General features: G+C 44.3%; 1 protein-coding gene and 1 long non-coding RNA gene across 28 annotated transcripts in view; both read left to right on the forward strand.

Moving 5' to 3' along the window:
* Positions 1 to 172: 172 nt before the first annotated feature.
* Positions 173 to 9,925, forward strand: LOC133765061 (uncharacterized). 5 transcript variants are annotated; one of them, XR_009866562.1, is made up of 7 exons: positions 173 to 474; positions 876 to 976; positions 3,231 to 3,289; positions 4,234 to 4,422; positions 5,026 to 5,245; positions 6,300 to 6,382; positions 7,135 to 9,925. It is a non-coding gene; the product is annotated as an uncharacterized LOC133765061 (long non-coding RNA). The 5 variants fall into 5 exon arrangements; XR_009866564.1 differs by having other exon boundaries at positions 4,278 to 4,422; XR_009866561.1 differs by having other exon boundaries at positions 4,295 to 4,422.
* A 2,344-nt stretch (positions 9,926 to 12,269) lies between these two features.
* SEC31A (SEC31 homolog A, COPII coat complex component) overlaps positions 12,270 to 16,781 on the forward strand; it is an 88,796-nt gene continuing 84,284 nt past the window's right edge. For 10 of the 23 annotated variants that reach the window (XM_062198582.1, XM_062198585.1, XM_062198588.1 and 7 more), the window contains exon 1: positions 12,271 to 12,453. The gene's annotated coding sequence lies outside the window, so the exon portion shown is untranslated. Of the gene's footprint in view, positions 12,454 to 16,781 lie in introns of all 23 variants that reach the window. The other 13 variants (XM_062198576.1, XM_062198578.1, XM_062198579.1 and 10 more) reach the window with 3 other exon arrangements.

Consider the following 16,781-nt stretch of genomic DNA (forward strand, 5'->3'; position numbering starts at 1 on the left):
CGGGCTTTGGAGGCGCTGGACTCCACCCCCTCTTCCTCTCTGTAGGCGCCGCACTTGGCGCCGTAGCCAATCGTGAGCCACGTCGCGTCGAAGCGACCAATCGGAAAGGTCGGGGGGCGGGACGTTGAGACGTGCGCTTGGCCACGCCTCCCTCTCTGTAGGAGGGTGGGCAGCTGGTTTTGTTGCAAGCGCTGGGCTCTTCAGGGCTGTTTGCTCGTTCTGGTTCAATCCGGTGCCATCGCCTTTGTTTTGCGACGGAGCCTGACGACGCGAAGCAGAGAAGCAGGCCCCAAACTGAGGGGACTGAGGACGGCGTGCCGATGGGTCTCAGGGTGCGATCTTTGGACCTGGGAGAAAGCGGGAGGGACGAGACGCCGTGCGGTGGAAATCCTGAAGACCAAGTCGAGCTAAGAACAAGGGACTTGAGAGGCCTGCAGCTTTCTGAGGCGAAGACACCGGCGCTGTGGGCTGCAGGTGCGTGGTTCCGGAGACGCAGAGTGGCAGGCTGGTGCGAGGGGCCGCCGCGTGGAAGCCTCATCCCAGCGCGGAAGTTAGCAAGGGAATGAGGTCGGGTGCCTGGGGCTGTGCGGAGCCCGCGGCGTAGTGAGGACTCCTCCGTGCGGCAGTGGGGCAGGACGGTGTGGCGTGGCCTTGGGGCGTCGTGTCCCCTCTTTGGGCAGTGAGAGGATGCGCCAACACTGGCTCAGTCAAGCGCGCCCCGTTTACGCTTCGAGATTCCAGTTTTTCACAGAAGGAAACGTTAGGTCAATTTAGCACATTGTTTTTGAGAAAATATTAAATACGTTTGTTTTTCTCTGTGTGTAATTTTTTTTTTCAAACAATAATGTTTGTAACTTTTTTATTTCCTTCTCCAGCTCACCGAAGCGATTCCAGATCCATGGGCCTAGCGAGGTTTCTGCTTCCTGCTGTTCTGTTCACTTTTGCCCAGATTCTAGCCCAAAATAGTCATCTCAAGGTATCACCTGCCCTTATGCTACGCCTCTATCGTAATCCGAGTGACGCTAACAGAGCTTTTGCTTACCTTTTTTAAGGCATGTGCTCTGAGGGTAGTCCGTGAACTTGAAGTTGGTTTGGGGGGCGGGGGGGGGGGGGGATGCAAGGCAAATGCTGGGTTGGTTGTGAGAAGATAGGACCTGAGCTTAAGTAGGGTCAGTTGATGAGACTATTAGATGCTTTTCTAGTAGTGTTCGACCAATTAATACCTAATGGAGATAAAACCAAAACTTCTCAGTTGTCTTTAAGGAGAAAATTGGTTGCCTCTTTTGCAATAGTTTTCTTGAGATAATTTTCTATAAAACTGATTTACAATGTACAATTCAGTGCTTTGTAGTATATGCACATAGTTGTGCAGCTATCACCACGGTTAATTTTAGAGCATTTTTATCATCCCAAAAGGAAAATCCGTTCTTACTAGCTGTCTCCTTTCATCTTCCCTCACTCCAGTCCCCAGAAACCACCGGTTTACTTTCTATAATTTGCATATTAAGTACAATTCGTGTAAACCATAATACATGATCTTTTGTGGAACATCTTTGACTTAGCAGAATGTTTTCTGGGTTCTTGATATAGCAAGTTTTTCGGTGTGTAATTCCTGTACCTGATGTCATATTCCATTGTGGGGACTTACCACGTAATTATCCGTTTATCAGTTGGTAGACATTTAGGTGGTTAACAGTTTTTGCTTTCTTAAAGATTTATTTTTATTTGAGAGGCAGAGTTAGAGACGGAGGGAGAGACAGAGCTTCCATCTGCTGGTTCCAGTATCAACTCATTTTCACAGGTGTGAAGTGAAGTGGTATCTTATTGTGGTATTTGCCTTTTTAAGTCCTTAAAAGTCTCTAAGGAACCTGTTGGAGGTGCACCTTGAATACAGAGACAATGTCTACAGTGAGTTTGAGTCTCTGGCACATGTGTTTTGCTGTGCCACATGTGTTTCTGAAAAAAACTTCATGAAAGAGGGAAGGCTTATGGGAAAAAATTGTTATGGGGTAGACTGATCAAAACCTATGCAAATTGATGATCACAAAATTAAAAGAAACAGCGATTAGTACCTAGAGGTGCTTTTATCCCCCCTCTCCCATTGAAGATGATTTTAAATGAAGACTGCCATAGCCGGCATGACAGAGCTGGGCTGATGGATGTGAGATGCTACAGATGGAACTGAGAGTCCAGGCTGCCGGACTGCTGTTACAATGGATTCAGAAGTAGCCAGACCTGCTGGGAGCCTGGAGGGGAGGGGAAGGTGGCCACCATCTGCCATTTCCTTAACACAGGAGTTGTGAGTGTTGCTGCCAGCTCAGCCTCTGAAGTGCTGACAGTTTTTTATTTCCTGCTGAATTGGGTTCCAGTTATTTTAGCTCTCCTAGAAAAGATAACACAGTGTGGTTCACACATTATTCTGACAACATTCTCCTAATGATTAATTGCAAAGGAGTTACTGAAAAAAAAATTTTTTTTTTTTAAAAAATTTTTATTTTTTTGACAGGCAGAGTGGATAGTGAGAGAGAGAGACAGAGAGAAAGGTCTTCCTTTTTGCCATTGGTTCACCCTCCAGTGGTTGCTGCGGACGGTGCATCTCACTGATCTGAAGCCAGGTGCTTCTCCTGGTCTCCCATGCGGGTGCAGAGCCCAAGGACTTGGGCCATCCTCCACTGCCTTCCCAGGCCGTAGCAGAGAGCTGGCCTGGAAGAGGGGCAACCGGGATAGAATCCAGCGCCCCGACCGGGACTAGAACCCAGTGTGCCGGCGCCGCAAGGCAGAGGATTAGCCTGTTGAGCCACGGCGCCGTCCGGTTTTTTAACAGAACAGATACCATAGACTGGTTGGATGAAAACAAACCACCCACATTTATAGAAGCCACAGGAGGTCACTGCACTAAATATTCTTGGTGTACATCTGGGTAAGGGGTATTCAATCCCTTGTGGAGCCATTTGAGTTGTGTATCATTACATTTGTTTTTAATTTCTATATGCTTTCTGTTACTATTGTTTAATTTGTTTTACTGGTGACCTTGACGTTCTAAATTTGATCCTTTGGTTACAGTATTGCTTTAGTAACTTCATATCCGGTGATTAAACCTTTTCACTGCTGTTCACATAATGAACCGTTGTGATTACCAAAAACTTAAATGAGGATATGTAAGAAGTCATAAAGATAATTGTGATTCACAAGGCGTTGACAATTGTAATTGTTTAAAAATCTCTTTTCAGGAGCTGTTCTCTTGGAGATGTTGATCTTGGAAGACAATTACCAGAAATATGTGGGAAAGGTACTATATCTTTGCTATTTAAAAAAATTACTTATTTGAGAGACAGACAGAAAGCAATCTCCATCTGATTTTTCACTCCCCAAATGCCCACAACAGCTAGGGCTGGGCTGGGTCAGAGCTGAGGGCCAAGAACTCAATCCAGGTCTCCTATGTGGGTGGCAGGAACGCAGGTACTTAAGCCATCAGCTTCCCAGGTTCTGTACTACCAGGAAGCTGGAATCAGGAGCTGGAACTGGGTACTAAACCCAGGCACTCTAGCATGGGTCACAGGCATCTCAACCAACATATTTTTGTTTGTTTGTTTGTTTGTTTTAAAGATTTTATTTATTAATTTGAGGAGTAGAGTTACGGACAGTGAGAAGGAGAGACAGAGAGAAAGGTCTTCCATCTGCTGGTTCACTCTACAAATGGCCGCAGTGGCCAGAGCTGCGTGGATCCAAAGCCAGGAGCCTGGAGCTTCTTCTCCATGTCTCCCACGTGGGTACAGGAGCCTAAGCACTTGGGCCATCTCCTACTGCTTTCCCAGGCCACAGCAGAGAGCTGGACTGGAAGAGGAGCAGCTGGGACTAGAACCTGCGCCATATGGGATGCTGGTGCCACAGGAGGAGGATTAACTTACTGCATCACGGCCCTGGCCCCTCAACCAACATCTTAATCACTAGACACTCACCCTTATCTTTCAGTTTTAAATATATTACGTATTTTTGCATCCAAAGCAGTGACTTGGAAATGGAAGATTATTCAAGTAAAAGTAGGTTTATAAAGGCTTTGGTGAAATCTATTTTATGATATAGAGTCTCTAATTTAGGCTATTGGGGGAGAGAATAATAATAGCTATATTGTACTGTATGTCATTCATTGTGCTAACCTTGTATGTAATTATGAGGGTACTTCAAAAAGTGTGGAAAATGGTCTTAACTTGACAAACCTTGGTTCCTTGCTAGCTTTGGTCTGAAGAATTTACTTCTTTGCCATGTGAACTTCATAGGCTGTCTTTGAATTCAGCAGCTGGCCTTCCGCAGAGGGAAAGATGGAAGAGAAAAAGTCCAAGATAGAAGCTTACCTTTTAAAACTCTGGAAGGACATGTCACCTCTGCCTTGCCCTGTTGTTCACAGAGGCCGTCCTAGTACAGGTAGGAAGGGACTGTACAAGGGTGTGGGTATCTAAAGGGGGGACAGTCATTTGGGACACTAACCACCATACTTTAAATAAATACTTTCTGGATTGTGATGGTACTAAGTTGGAAAGACTGAACTTTGTATTTAGTGTTGTTTCAAGGAATATGGTACAATTACTTACGTGTAAGGAATGTAGTTCAGTTAACTAAATGCAGCATCCTTGAACAGTTTGACCTTTTCCTTTAAACTTGATTTTTGTCCATTATGATGTGTCTGTTTTGCAAGTACTTGCATCTCCTCTCCCCCTGTAATTTCTGCCCCCCTTCATGAGAAGTGGACTTTGTCAGACAATCAAAGTATACCTCATAGGCAAAATACTAATTAGTGTCTGGGATTTGTAAACTTTGGAATCTTATCTTTTCATCACCACTCAAAGACTAACCAGCATTAGAATATAGTAAGGTATGGTTAACTTCTCTACTAGGATTGATGCTAAGAACATGACATCTCCAAGTTAGTGTGAGATAATCTATACAAAGTAGGTATCATATTGTACTTGAAATAATCTTTTAAAAATTATTTGTTTGTTTGAATTTATTTATTTGTTTATTTGACAGAGAGAGCCCTCATCGATCTGTTCACTCCTCAAACACTCAGGATGGCCAGGGCTGGGCCAGGATGAAGCCAGGAGTCTGGAACTCCATCCAGATCTCCCATGTGGTTGACAGGGACACAGCTACTTGAACCATCACCTGCTGCCTCCCAGGGCATGCATTAGCAGGAAGCTGGAATCTATAGCGGACCTTGGACTTGAACCCAGACATTCTGTTATGCAAGGTATAAGAATCTTTTTTTTTTTTTTTTTTTTTTTTGACAGATAGAGTTTTAGACACTGAGAGAAACAGAGAGAAAGCTTTTCCTTCCATTGGTTCACTCCCCAAATGACTGCCATGGCGGGCACTGCACCAATCCAAAGCCAGGACCCAGGTGCTTCTTCCTGGTCTCCCATGGGGGTGCAGGGGCCTAAGCACTTGGGCCATCCTCCACTGCCCTCCTGGACCACAGCAGACAGCTGGGCTGGAAGAAGAGCAACTGGAACTAGGCCACAGCGCTGGCCCCCAGAATATTTTTTTTTAAAGATGTATTTATTTTTTTGAAAGGCATAGTTACAGAGAGAGGTCTTCATCTGCTGGTTCACTCCCCAAGTGGCTACAAAGCAGCTGGATTTGCGCCTATCAGGAGGAGCCAGGAGCTTCTTCCAGGTCTCCCTCCCTTAGGTGCAGGGACCCAAGCACTTGAGTCATCTTCTGCTTTCCGAGGCCATCAGCCAGAGCTAGATTGTAAGTGGAACAGCTAGGACTCAAATTAGCACCCATATGGAATGCCGGCACTGCAGGTGGATGCTTGACCTGCTATGCCACAGCCCTGGCCCCAGGTATAAGCATATCTTTTTATTTTAATTTTTTTTTAAAGATTGATTTACTCACTTTAAAGGCGAAGCTTACAGACAGGGAGAAGCAGAGAGAGAGGTCTTCCATCTGCTGGTTCACTCCCCAGTCTTAACTGATGTCCTAACCACTGTACCTGCCCCTGAAATAATCTTTGTTCTTTTTCCAGTCATTATAATTGGAGGCCTTAACTGCTGTACATTAGAAAATTGGAATTTACTAAAATATAGTTTGTTAATGTACATTTTTAAAGAGCTCAGCAATAAAAACCTTATGAATAGAAATGTCCAATGATTAAACTTTTTCCACTGCTGTTCACATCATGACTGATTGTGATTAATGTATGTGGATGAGGACATTAAAAATAATCAGGAGACTTATGTATGTGCATCTGATCTAATTTTCTCTGCGTTGATTTGCCTATAAAATATTTGTCCTTCTAGGAATTAAATCGAAGAGTGTTTTCCTAGAGAACATCATTTGTCAGATTTATTTGATCAAGAATTTGAACATTTATTTAGTAAAGGTAAGGGATTTATAACTTTATTGGTTTTGTTAAAAACACAGAAAAGATCACAACTGAGGAAAAAATTGACCTTTAGAATGTAGCTGACGTTGGCATAATGTAGACATTATACCCTGAGCTAAAAGTTTTCCCTTTTTAGCTTTCAAAGTTAGCATCACTATGATTTTCCAAGTTAGAAGATTAGATTCAGGACTGATAGTTGGAGGGGAGCTTCTCTTAGAAATACCGACGTCATCCTTTCATCCCCTGATGAGAAACAGTGAGAGCTCCTATCTGCCCAGATGTTTGGGAAGTGGGAGCTCCCCATGTGGCAGGAGGGACCCAGCCACTTGATGCTGCATCTGCTGCCTCCCAGGGTGCACATCAAGCAGCTGGAATGGGGAGTGGAGGGGGGACTTGAACTCAGCCACATCAGATATGGGATATACACATTCAACTGCTGTATCAAGTGCCTACCTCCATTGAAATCCTTAGAGGTCTTATGTTCCAGGGTTTAAATTTACTAAACTATTGGATATTTTATAAATGACTCTTAGTTACACCAATATATGACTGTCCTGTATCTCACAGCTTTGTTAAAGAACAGTAGATGGGAAGGTGGTAGGAAGCTGGATATCACAAATCTCAGTTGTGTCATTGATTAGGCATGTTGTAGACATTTCTCAAAAGTGAAGCCTCATTAAAGTGGGGAAATTCTTGGGAATACTCACTCATGTTGACATAAGTTAATTTTCTGTTTCTTAAATTTGTAGAAATTTAATGCGTTGTGCTGTTGCTGTGGCGCAGCGCATTAACGCCCTGGCCTGAAGCGCTGGCATCCCATATGGGCGCCAATTCTAGTCCCTGCTGCTCCTTTTCCGATCCAGCTCTCTGCTATGGCCTGGGAAGGCAGTGGAAGATGGCCCAAATCCTTGGGCCCCTGCATCCACGTGGGAGACCCAGAAGAAGCTCCTGGCTCCTGGCTTCGGGTCAGCGCAGCTCTGGCTGTTGCAGCCATCTGGGGAGTGAACCAGAGCATGGAAAACCTCTCTCTGTCTCTACCTCTCTCTGTAACTCTTTCAAATAAATAAAGTAAATCGTTTAAAAAAATTTGTAGAAACCTAAAGTTGATATAAATGTTGTTTATAGCCTTTAACAAAAAGATTTATGAATAATGCATTCAAAAATCATAAAACATGAATGAAATAGATGCTGCTGTTTGGCCGAACTATAAACATAGTATTGATTACTGTGGAACAAGTCCATTGTATATACCATACCATCCTGTACCTTGTTTTTATTTGTTTTTAAGATATAGTTATTTGAAAGAGAGAGATGAGCCAACTACTGTTTGACTTCCTGTGATGTGCATATTGGCCAGGCTGGAGCCAGGAGATTGATTCTCTAGGTCTCCCACATGGGTGCAGGGTCCAAATGCTTGGGCTATATTCCGGCTGCTTTTTCCAGGCCATTAGCAGGGAGCTAGCTGGGAAGTAGAGCAGCTGAGACACGAACCACAGCCATAAGGGATGCCAGTGACACAGGTGGAGGCTTTACCCACTACGCCACAATGCCAGTCCTGTGATGGTTTTGTTTCTTTTTCTTTTCTGTAGAACTTTACTGCTGGAGACCTCAAGGTTGTTGAAAGGAGGGGAGGAGGCCTAATTCTCAAAAGAATGTCTTTAGACCACCTACAAATCCCAATCTGAAGAATTCTACATTAAATTATCTCTAAATATTTGTTCTAGCTCCAATGAGTAGTTCAGAGTCCTAGAACTAGCCTTCTTTCAGAAAAGCTTCGTTTTCATTTGATCTAGGACTAAGCTTGGTTAGTAGTTAACTGACTGTTGTGTTATTGAACTGCTGTCACGTACAGAAGGCCTTGCTTTGCACAGTTTGCACAGTTGCAGTGTGTTATTATATCAGTTCAGTAAATGATATGAATCCCCCAACATGGTTAGCGTTTCAGTTTCACAATATAGCTTTTTCACAATATAGCAAAATATAGCATAAAGTTTGGTATTAGCCATTCATATCATTATGCAAATAAGATGTATGAACTCAGTAACAGAGCATGTTACTTGGTTCACACAGCACAGCAAAGTGCATAGTGTGTTGCTTCCTTGTTTTCCAGAGGTTAAATTTATGTGACAGTTGCGCATCAAAAGAGAATTGGTCAACAAAAATGGCAGGTTAGCAAAGAAGAAGTGATAGCTGGAAGTGAACTTGGATGTGATTAGAAAGATGTGAACATAATGACAGCAAAACAAAGATAGGCCAAGGCTTAGGCCTACATGAAACTACAGTATGAATTGCTGAAAAAGTCAGATGAATGTAAAAAGAAGAGTTAGGGGCCTGCGCTGTGGCACAGCAGATTAACACCCTGGCCTGAAGCGCTGGCATCCCATATGGGCGCCAGTTCTAGTCCCGGCTGCTCCTCTTCTGATCCAGCTCTCTGCTGTGGCCTGGGAAAGCAGTAGAAGATGGCCCAAGTGCTTGGGTCCCTGCACCCACATGGGAGACCCGAAAGAAGCTCCTGGTTCCTGGCTTCAGATCGGCACAGCTCTGGCTGTTGTGGCCGGTTGGGGAGTGACTCTCTTTCTTTGCCTTTCCTCTCTATAACTCTTTCAAATAAAATAAATAAATCTTTAAAAAAAAAAAGGGGGGGGGGGTTAAAGCTGCTTCAACATCTTGTTTAAATTGCACTAGGAATAGAAAGTCACTTTTGGTTGAAATGAAATGCTTATTTCTACGTTGGCTTGAACTAATTAAAGCAAGATTCAATCAGTTTAGCTAACATTCAGACCAAAACTTTCATGTTAGTTGCTACATTGAAAGAAAATGTTGGTAAATATAAGACTGAAAAATAACATTTTCCTGCCACTAGAAGCTGATATCATCAGAGGTCAGCATGGACTGATGACGTTCAGCTTTCTGGTGAAGCTGCAAGCTCAGGTCAAGATGTTCCCATGAAATTTGCACTGTGATTCCAGAATCACAGGCTTTCCTTGCTTTGCCAGTAGTCTGAGATCATCCTGCAGGTACAGAGGGAATGTAGTAGAAGATAGAGCTGTCTGAGAATGTTAGCATGCTGCTATTAAAGAGGCAGCCGTAGTTCTGTAGCCGGGGAAACTTGATGAAGGTGAACCTATAGGCATAAATGAGGAAAGTGATTGGGACGCAAAGCATGAACATGTCTTGGGAAGTGATGTCAACCGAAAACTCGGTATTTAAGAAACTCTCAGAGCTATTTCTTGACACGGAAAGTACAAAGGGTAAGATTTTGGAAACTGACCAGACTTGGAAAGGCATAGAGCTGTTTTGCCAGGACATAGAAAAGATGGCAAGTAATGAGTTTTTAATCTTTTGACAAATATTAAAGTCTGAACAATCTTAAATTTTCCCATTGAGTAAGAATGCATTGCAGTTTATCCTTGCGTGGTCAAAGCCAGGACTGCTATCAAGTCTACAAACAGCTATATTTTATCCTTGGAATTAGTTACAATTTTATATTTCCTTTGCAGATTGTCTTTGTATGCTGTTATATCAAAGCTCTGAAATAAAACTTCATGGTATTGAATGTCTTGTTTGCATTTTATTTTTCAAGATTGATTTATCTGAAAGAGGACAGACAAGCGGGTATCTTCCATCCACTGGTTCACTTCCCTACTGCCTGCAGCAGTCAGGCCAGGAGCCAGGAACTCAAGCTGGGGCTTCCATGGGTGTAGCGAGAACCCAAGTACTTGGGCCATCATCTGCTGCCTCCCAGGCACCTTAGCAAGAAGCTGTATCACAAACTCTGATACAGGGTATAGGCTTGGAATGTCCCATACTGGTCCTCATAGGCGAAAGTCCTGAGACTGGCAGTATTTTTCCTAAAAAGGGCTGATGAGTATTTTCGGTTCTGAGGGCTGTCTGATTTTTGTAGCAGCCATTCAGCTCTACCCTCATCCAGAGTCAACACATGAACCACTGAGCATGGATGTGTTTCCATAAACCTTTATTATGGGCACTAGAATTTAAGTTTCATGTAATTTTCAAGTCATGTGATTCCCTCTCCCCCACTGTTTAAAAATACAAAAACCAGGGTCTTCAGTGGGGGTGGGAGCTTTGTAGTCTGCAGACTTAAGGCAAGAGGAACATACATGAAACGTTTCATTAGATGATACCAGAAGCTAACCACTGAATAAATCATTACTTTGAGGGAAAGCAGGCACTCCAATGAGCCCTTTTCTCATGTCAGTGCACATTTCCAAGTAGCTGGGACTTTTTTGGAGGTGGGACGGTAAGATGAGAGTTCACAAGTTTAACATATTCTCTTTGCTCTAAAGATGGTGTCACTTCTAAATCGTGGATTCTATTTTTAAGAATGCGGCAGTCTGCTGATTTACCTTCTAAATTCTTAACAACCTCCTCAAGGACTAAAGCCAGGAGCTAAGAACTTCCATGTGTAGGGGAGAGACACAAGCACTTGAGCCATCCCGTGCTGCCTCCCAAGGTGCACATTAGCAGGGAGTTAGATTCAAGTATGGAGCTGGAACTTGAACCCAGGCAGCCCATATGGGATACAGGTATCCCAACCAGTAGGGTCTTCACCACTATACTCCCTAAATCATGGAATTTTTAAGATTTATTTGAAAGGCAGAGTTAGAGATTTTCCATCCACTGGTTCACTTCCCTAAAAGGCTGCAAAGACCTGGTTGGGCCAGGCCAAAGCCAGGAGCTTCTTCCAGGTCTCCCATTGGTGCAGGGTCCCAAGCAGTTGGGTCATCTTTCCTTGTCTTCCCAGGCACATTAGTGGGGAGCTGGATCAGAAGTAGAGCAGCTGGGACACCAACCGGCATCCCACCAGCGCTGCAGGCCGCGGCTTAAGCAGCCGTGCCACAGCGTCAGCCCTTAAATCATTTTTATTGGCAAAGGTAAACTAGTTTTGTAGCCAGAAAGTGGAAAGCCTTTTAGAACACATTATAAATTAGCCACTGTAAACTGGTAATCTGCTTGAGTGGGTCTGTTTCGATCCTACATAAACTCCTTTTGTGATAGAACCTCATGTATAAGATACTGAAAGGGGGCGAACATGTTTCTAGGCTAGTACTTAAAATGAGAGTTTGCTGTATTTTACTTATCTCTTGGATACAAAAAGGAAACAGTATTTCCAGTGAGAGCGTCATTAAGAAAGGCGTTAGGAGGTAAGGGGAAGAGAAATGATACATAAATAAGGAGACCTGGGCTCAATTTGCTATTCCACCAAGTGATCTTCCTGGCTTCAATGTAAAATAACTCTAAGCTGAAAGTACGTACAGGCAATGCACCTCATTAGGTTTCCAGCTCAGGGGAAGCCAGATGGCCCCAGTGGCCGCGGGCGAGCGCATCAAAGGATACTAACACCTCACCCCACCTCTGCCTCACTGCGGAGGCCAAGTGTGTCCAGGATACCCTGTGGCCATGGCCAGATCGTTTGGCTTTATGTAAGTTCTCAAAACACAAGACAGTAGAACGCTGTGAGCCGTATCAAGGACCCAGTAGACTACAAACTGCAATCAGGAGGTCCTTGCAGCCCGGTTTTCCCGTGGATCGGTGCTGGCAGTGTCGCCAAAGGCTGCTGACGCCCCACAGGACAGGACCAGCGCTACGTGGCGTTCCTGTGGGCCCCGACCGTTCCTCAGCCAGCTGGGAACGCCCCCGCAGGACTCTGTCTTTTGCTCGTGGTCTTGGCTACCGCACCCTACGCGCCGCCCAGCAGAAAAAAGGTCGCCAGTGTCGCGTGCGCGAGGACGCGAGGGACCGCAGGGAACCGCCCCGCGGCCCCGCCCCGCCGGCCACCGCTCCCGGAAGTGCCGTGGCGGGCCGTACGCCGCGGAGGGCGGGGCGAGACGTGTACCCGGAAGTGCCGGCCAGCCGGCAGGCGGGGCTGCGGCTGCCACGTTGGAGCGGAACGTGGAGGTGGCCCTGGGCCCGGGAGGAGGGGCGGCGGCGAATTCTGGGAGAGTCGGACGGGCGCCGCGCTAAGACGAGAGCTGATCGCCGAGAGTCTCCGCCAGGTGTGTCCGCCTGTGGCCTCCTGCTGTCTCCGCCGGCTGTCGAGCTTAGAGGTAGGGTCCGAGCCGAAGCTGGGACCCCGGCCTCTGCCTCTGCTGGCCCCCGCCAGCCTGAGGCCCGGTCTCCGGTGACGGCGCGCCCCGGGGGCTGCTTTCGGGCCCGGCGGGACCACGCCTGGCGTGGGGACCCCTTCGGTGACCGCGGCCGTCGGCGTCCGCCCGCGTTTCCGCCGCTGGGCAGGCGCCGGCCCCGAGGCTCAGCCGGGCGGTGCTGCCGGGCAGTCGCGGCCGGGCTGGTCAGTGCACTTTGAGCTCAAGAGACCTTCAGACCCTTGGCGCACAAAAGAGGTGCGGTCTCCAAGGGCGAGGAGAGGAAACAAACCTCGGGGTTCCTCTCGGCGGCTTGGATCAGAATTTCTTGTTTGTGTTTGAACTGGTACCGGGTCTACAGGTTCGTGGGTTCGGACTGCAGGCTGCTTGTCATTTTAACCGGGATTGGATTATTTTAAGGACAATAGTCGCCAGTCGCAGCCTATACTTGGAAGGAAGTCTCGTGAAGTAGTTTTGCTACTAAGTTGTTACAATAAGAAATTAGATTTTAAGGCGCTTGTAAAAAAAAAAAATCAAAGTACTTGTATTGTCTGGGCGATGTGGGCGTTGTAAACTTTTGTGGAAACTGAGAGAACGAGGGTCTTTGAAGTTGCAGGGATGTGACGGTTTGTGTGACAGATCCTTTCTCATAAACTTAGCAACAGAGAACTGAAGTTCAGTTTTCTCTGTCGGAAGTTGTGACGATTCGCTCTATAACTAGAGGTTTGTCCTTGTTTTCTAATATCCTGTGTTTTCCCTCCATCCTGATTATTCAAGAGTTGGCCAACGTAGGCTCTCCTTTTCTAGTGGTTCCTGTCTGCTCCTTCTCAATACCCCATAATTACCTCTCTGAGAAAGGCTTGTAGACCTGGAGAACTTCGGGATAACTTGAAATGTTTTTGTGGTTGTGAATCTATGTGGCACACATTCACAGTTGTTTGGGACATGAGGAATTTTGAGGTGCATTTAGAAGTATACTGCCTGGTTTTATATGAACAGGCTCATTTCTGAAACTAACATAAGAATACAAAGAAATTTATGAACTGTGAATAGCAGCGATTCTCAAACTTTTGGAATTCCACTCCTTTTTGAGAATCTAGTGAAACACTGGATCATTTTTCCAGAAAAATGTATGTTTAGGCACACACACACACACACACTTGCTAGTTTCATGAGGTTACAAATCCCAAATTAAAAATTCTTGTGAAGTCACACTGTTGCTAAAGTATTTTTATATTGTTTTTAGAAATGTTGCCATTATTAGGTTAATTTCAGTTAAAAAAAGTTTTGTGATACTGCAGATTATTTTGACACCTTAATAATACAGTGTGACCAGTGAGCAGTTTTCTTTGGCGTGATTGGTTGCCTGAGATGTGCCTAAAATGTTGATGATTCTGTTGAACAAATGTCATCCTTAATGAGACGTTTTGCCCACAGAAGGTGGGTTTTTACTAAAGGCAGTGTCAAAAGACACTAAAGATATTCAGTTTCCCCATAATATGCATTTCCCCTGAACTTTTGAGGTATATATGGATTTCAAAATTGTTTATGCCAAAATAAATTTATTTTTTAATATTGTTTTCATGAACTTCTTGAGGACTCTCCTCATTTCTAGGGTTGGGAGTCTGAGGTTCCAGTTCTTTCACTTTTTCCTTACTGAGGTCTATGTCAGCTCCAATTATAGCATTGCAAAGTACTCTTGGGTTTTAGCATTACTTCACAAAATTTGCATTTTAATAAAATGAGCAGAAAGAAAAGTTTTCACTTACTTGAATGCAGTTGTGGAGAGAAAGATAAATGAAAAATAGAGTTCTTGTCTAGAACATAAACTTTTTTAAACTTTTTTTTAAAAAAAGATTTATTTATTTGAAAGTCAAAGTTACACAGAGGAAGAAGGAGAGGCAGAGAGAGAGAGAGAGAGGTCTTCCATCTACTGATTCACTCCCCAGTGGCTGGAGCTGCATCAGTCTGAAGCCAGGAGCTGGGAACTTCCTCTGGGTCTCCCATGCGGGTGCAGGGGCCCAAGGACTTGGGCTATCTTCTGCTTTTCAGGGCCATAGCAGAGAGCTGGATCAGAAGTGGAGCAGCCGGGACTTGAACCAGCGTCCATGTGGGATGCTGACACTGCAGGCAGCAGCTTTACCTGCTACGCCACAGCACCAGCTCCTAGAACATAAAATTCTTAAAGATTCATTGGGATAAACCTTTTAAATTGTGACTTTTATAATGGCTATCATTTATAAGTATTTATTATATGCCACATAACTACTCTAAGCACTCTGAGTAATAGATCGTTTAATCCTTAAAACTCCATTGTGTAGATACTGTCATTATCTTTTTTTTTTTTTTAAAGATTTGTTTATTTATTTGAAAGTGAGAGTTACACAGAGAGAAGGACAGGCAGAGAGAGGGAGAGACAGAGAGAGAGGTCTTCCATCCGCTGGTTCACTCCCCAATTGGCCGCAATGGCCAGAGCTTCGCTGATCCGAAGCCAGGAGCCAGGAGCTTCTTCCAAGTTACCCATGTGGATACAGGGGCCCAAGGACTTGGGCCATCTTGTACTGCTTTCCCAGGCCAGAGCAGAGAGCTGGATTGGAAGTAGAGCAGCCCAGTCTTGAACCAGCATCCATTTGCAATGCTGGTGCTTCAGGCCAGGGCGTTAACCCACTGCACCAAAGCATTATCTTTATTTTACTGAGGATGGAGCCAAGACACAGAAAAGTAACATTTCATGACCAAAGTGAGAGCTAGGTGTTCCAATGAATGGTATTGGCTTCAGGCCCTGGGCTGTAGCAGCTGTGCTGGAGATACTGTCTTGTAGATGGTGGATGTGAGCAAGCCACTGTCCTCACAGTTTGCTCTTTATATTTTCATAGTGAGTCTTGATTGAAACAAGCATGTGTATTGTGAATTCTAATCACATGTTTTAAAAATTACAAAGCTTCTAAAGCAAGTCTTGGGAAGATATGATTTAATTTAAACCTTAATATTTTCAGGAAAATCATTTATGACTGAGTGGATGATCCTCTCAAAGAAAGGGAAATACACATGTGTCTCAATGAACTTACATTTTTATAGCATTCTTCATAATTTTGAGAATGATTGCAACAGTTAGATTATGGCACTGTTTTTAATTAGATTCAGATCATATAATATAGTTCTAAGCCATTGTATGGTGATTTACTTTTTCAGTTAGCACTGAGGCCTTGTATTCTGTACAGATTAGTAAGTGGAACTGCTTCTAGTGGGACACTGAGTACTAGGGCTAAGAAATAAATTCATAAATGCTTTGAATTGACACTTAACCAATTTGTGTTCTTGTAAACTTGTCTCTGTCTTTCAGTAAATGTTACACATTAACTAAGTGTTCAAGAATTAGGTAGCCCTTGTACCTTTGTTCTAGGAGATAGTGCAATGCTATTCAATTTTTTTTTATATATTTAGTTATTTTGGTTTTCACCTTTAGAAATTCTGAAGGCATCTGTAGTCTATTTTTCCCCTAACAGTTTTTCTCCCTATTTTTTTAAAAATATTTTTTATTTGTTTTATTTGAAAGGCAGAGTTACAGAGAGGCAGAGAGAGAAAAAAAGAGAGAGAGAGAGCTGGATCTGAAGTGGAGCAGCCAGGACTCAAACTGGTGTCCATATGGGATATACATTGCAGGCGATGGCTTTACCTGTTTTGCCACATAGCTGACTCACCTTCCTCATTTTTTTTTTTTTTACAGGCAGAGTTAGAGAGAAAGATTTTCCCTCTGTTGGTTCACCCCCCCAAATGGCCACTACAGCCGGCGGGCTGTGCCAGCCTGAAGCCAGGAGCCAGGTGATTCCTCCTGGTCTCCCATGCGGGTGCAGAGCCCAAGCACATGGGCCATCCTACACTGCCTTCCCGGGCCACAGCAGAGAGCTGGACTGGAAGGGGAGCAACTGGGACAGGACCGGCGCCCCAACCAGGACTAGAACCCAGAGTACCAGTGCCATAGGCAGAGGATTAGCCTAGTGAGCCACGGCGCCGGCCACTTTCCTCATTTTTAAAATAGGAAAATGTCCTTTAAACAGTTAAGAATTTTAAAATTTGATAGTTTATCTGATACTGGTCTTTCTAGCTCATCATTCTATTTGTATTACTCTAATGTAAGCATTCAAAATCAATCAGCAAAACTTCCCTGCATATTTCAAAGCTAGATATTTTTCCCCCCTGAGTAAGCTTAGATATGAAGTTTTCTTGATTAATTTCCTGATACCAATAATTTTTTAAAATAGCAAACATACTAAAACACTAGCCTGTGTCCT

Source organism: Lepus europaeus, chromosome 8 (genome assembly GCF_033115175.1).
Source record: "Lepus europaeus isolate LE1 chromosome 8, mLepTim1.pri, whole genome shotgun sequence".
NCBI lineage: Eukaryota > Metazoa > Chordata > Mammalia > Lagomorpha > Leporidae > Lepus > Lepus europaeus.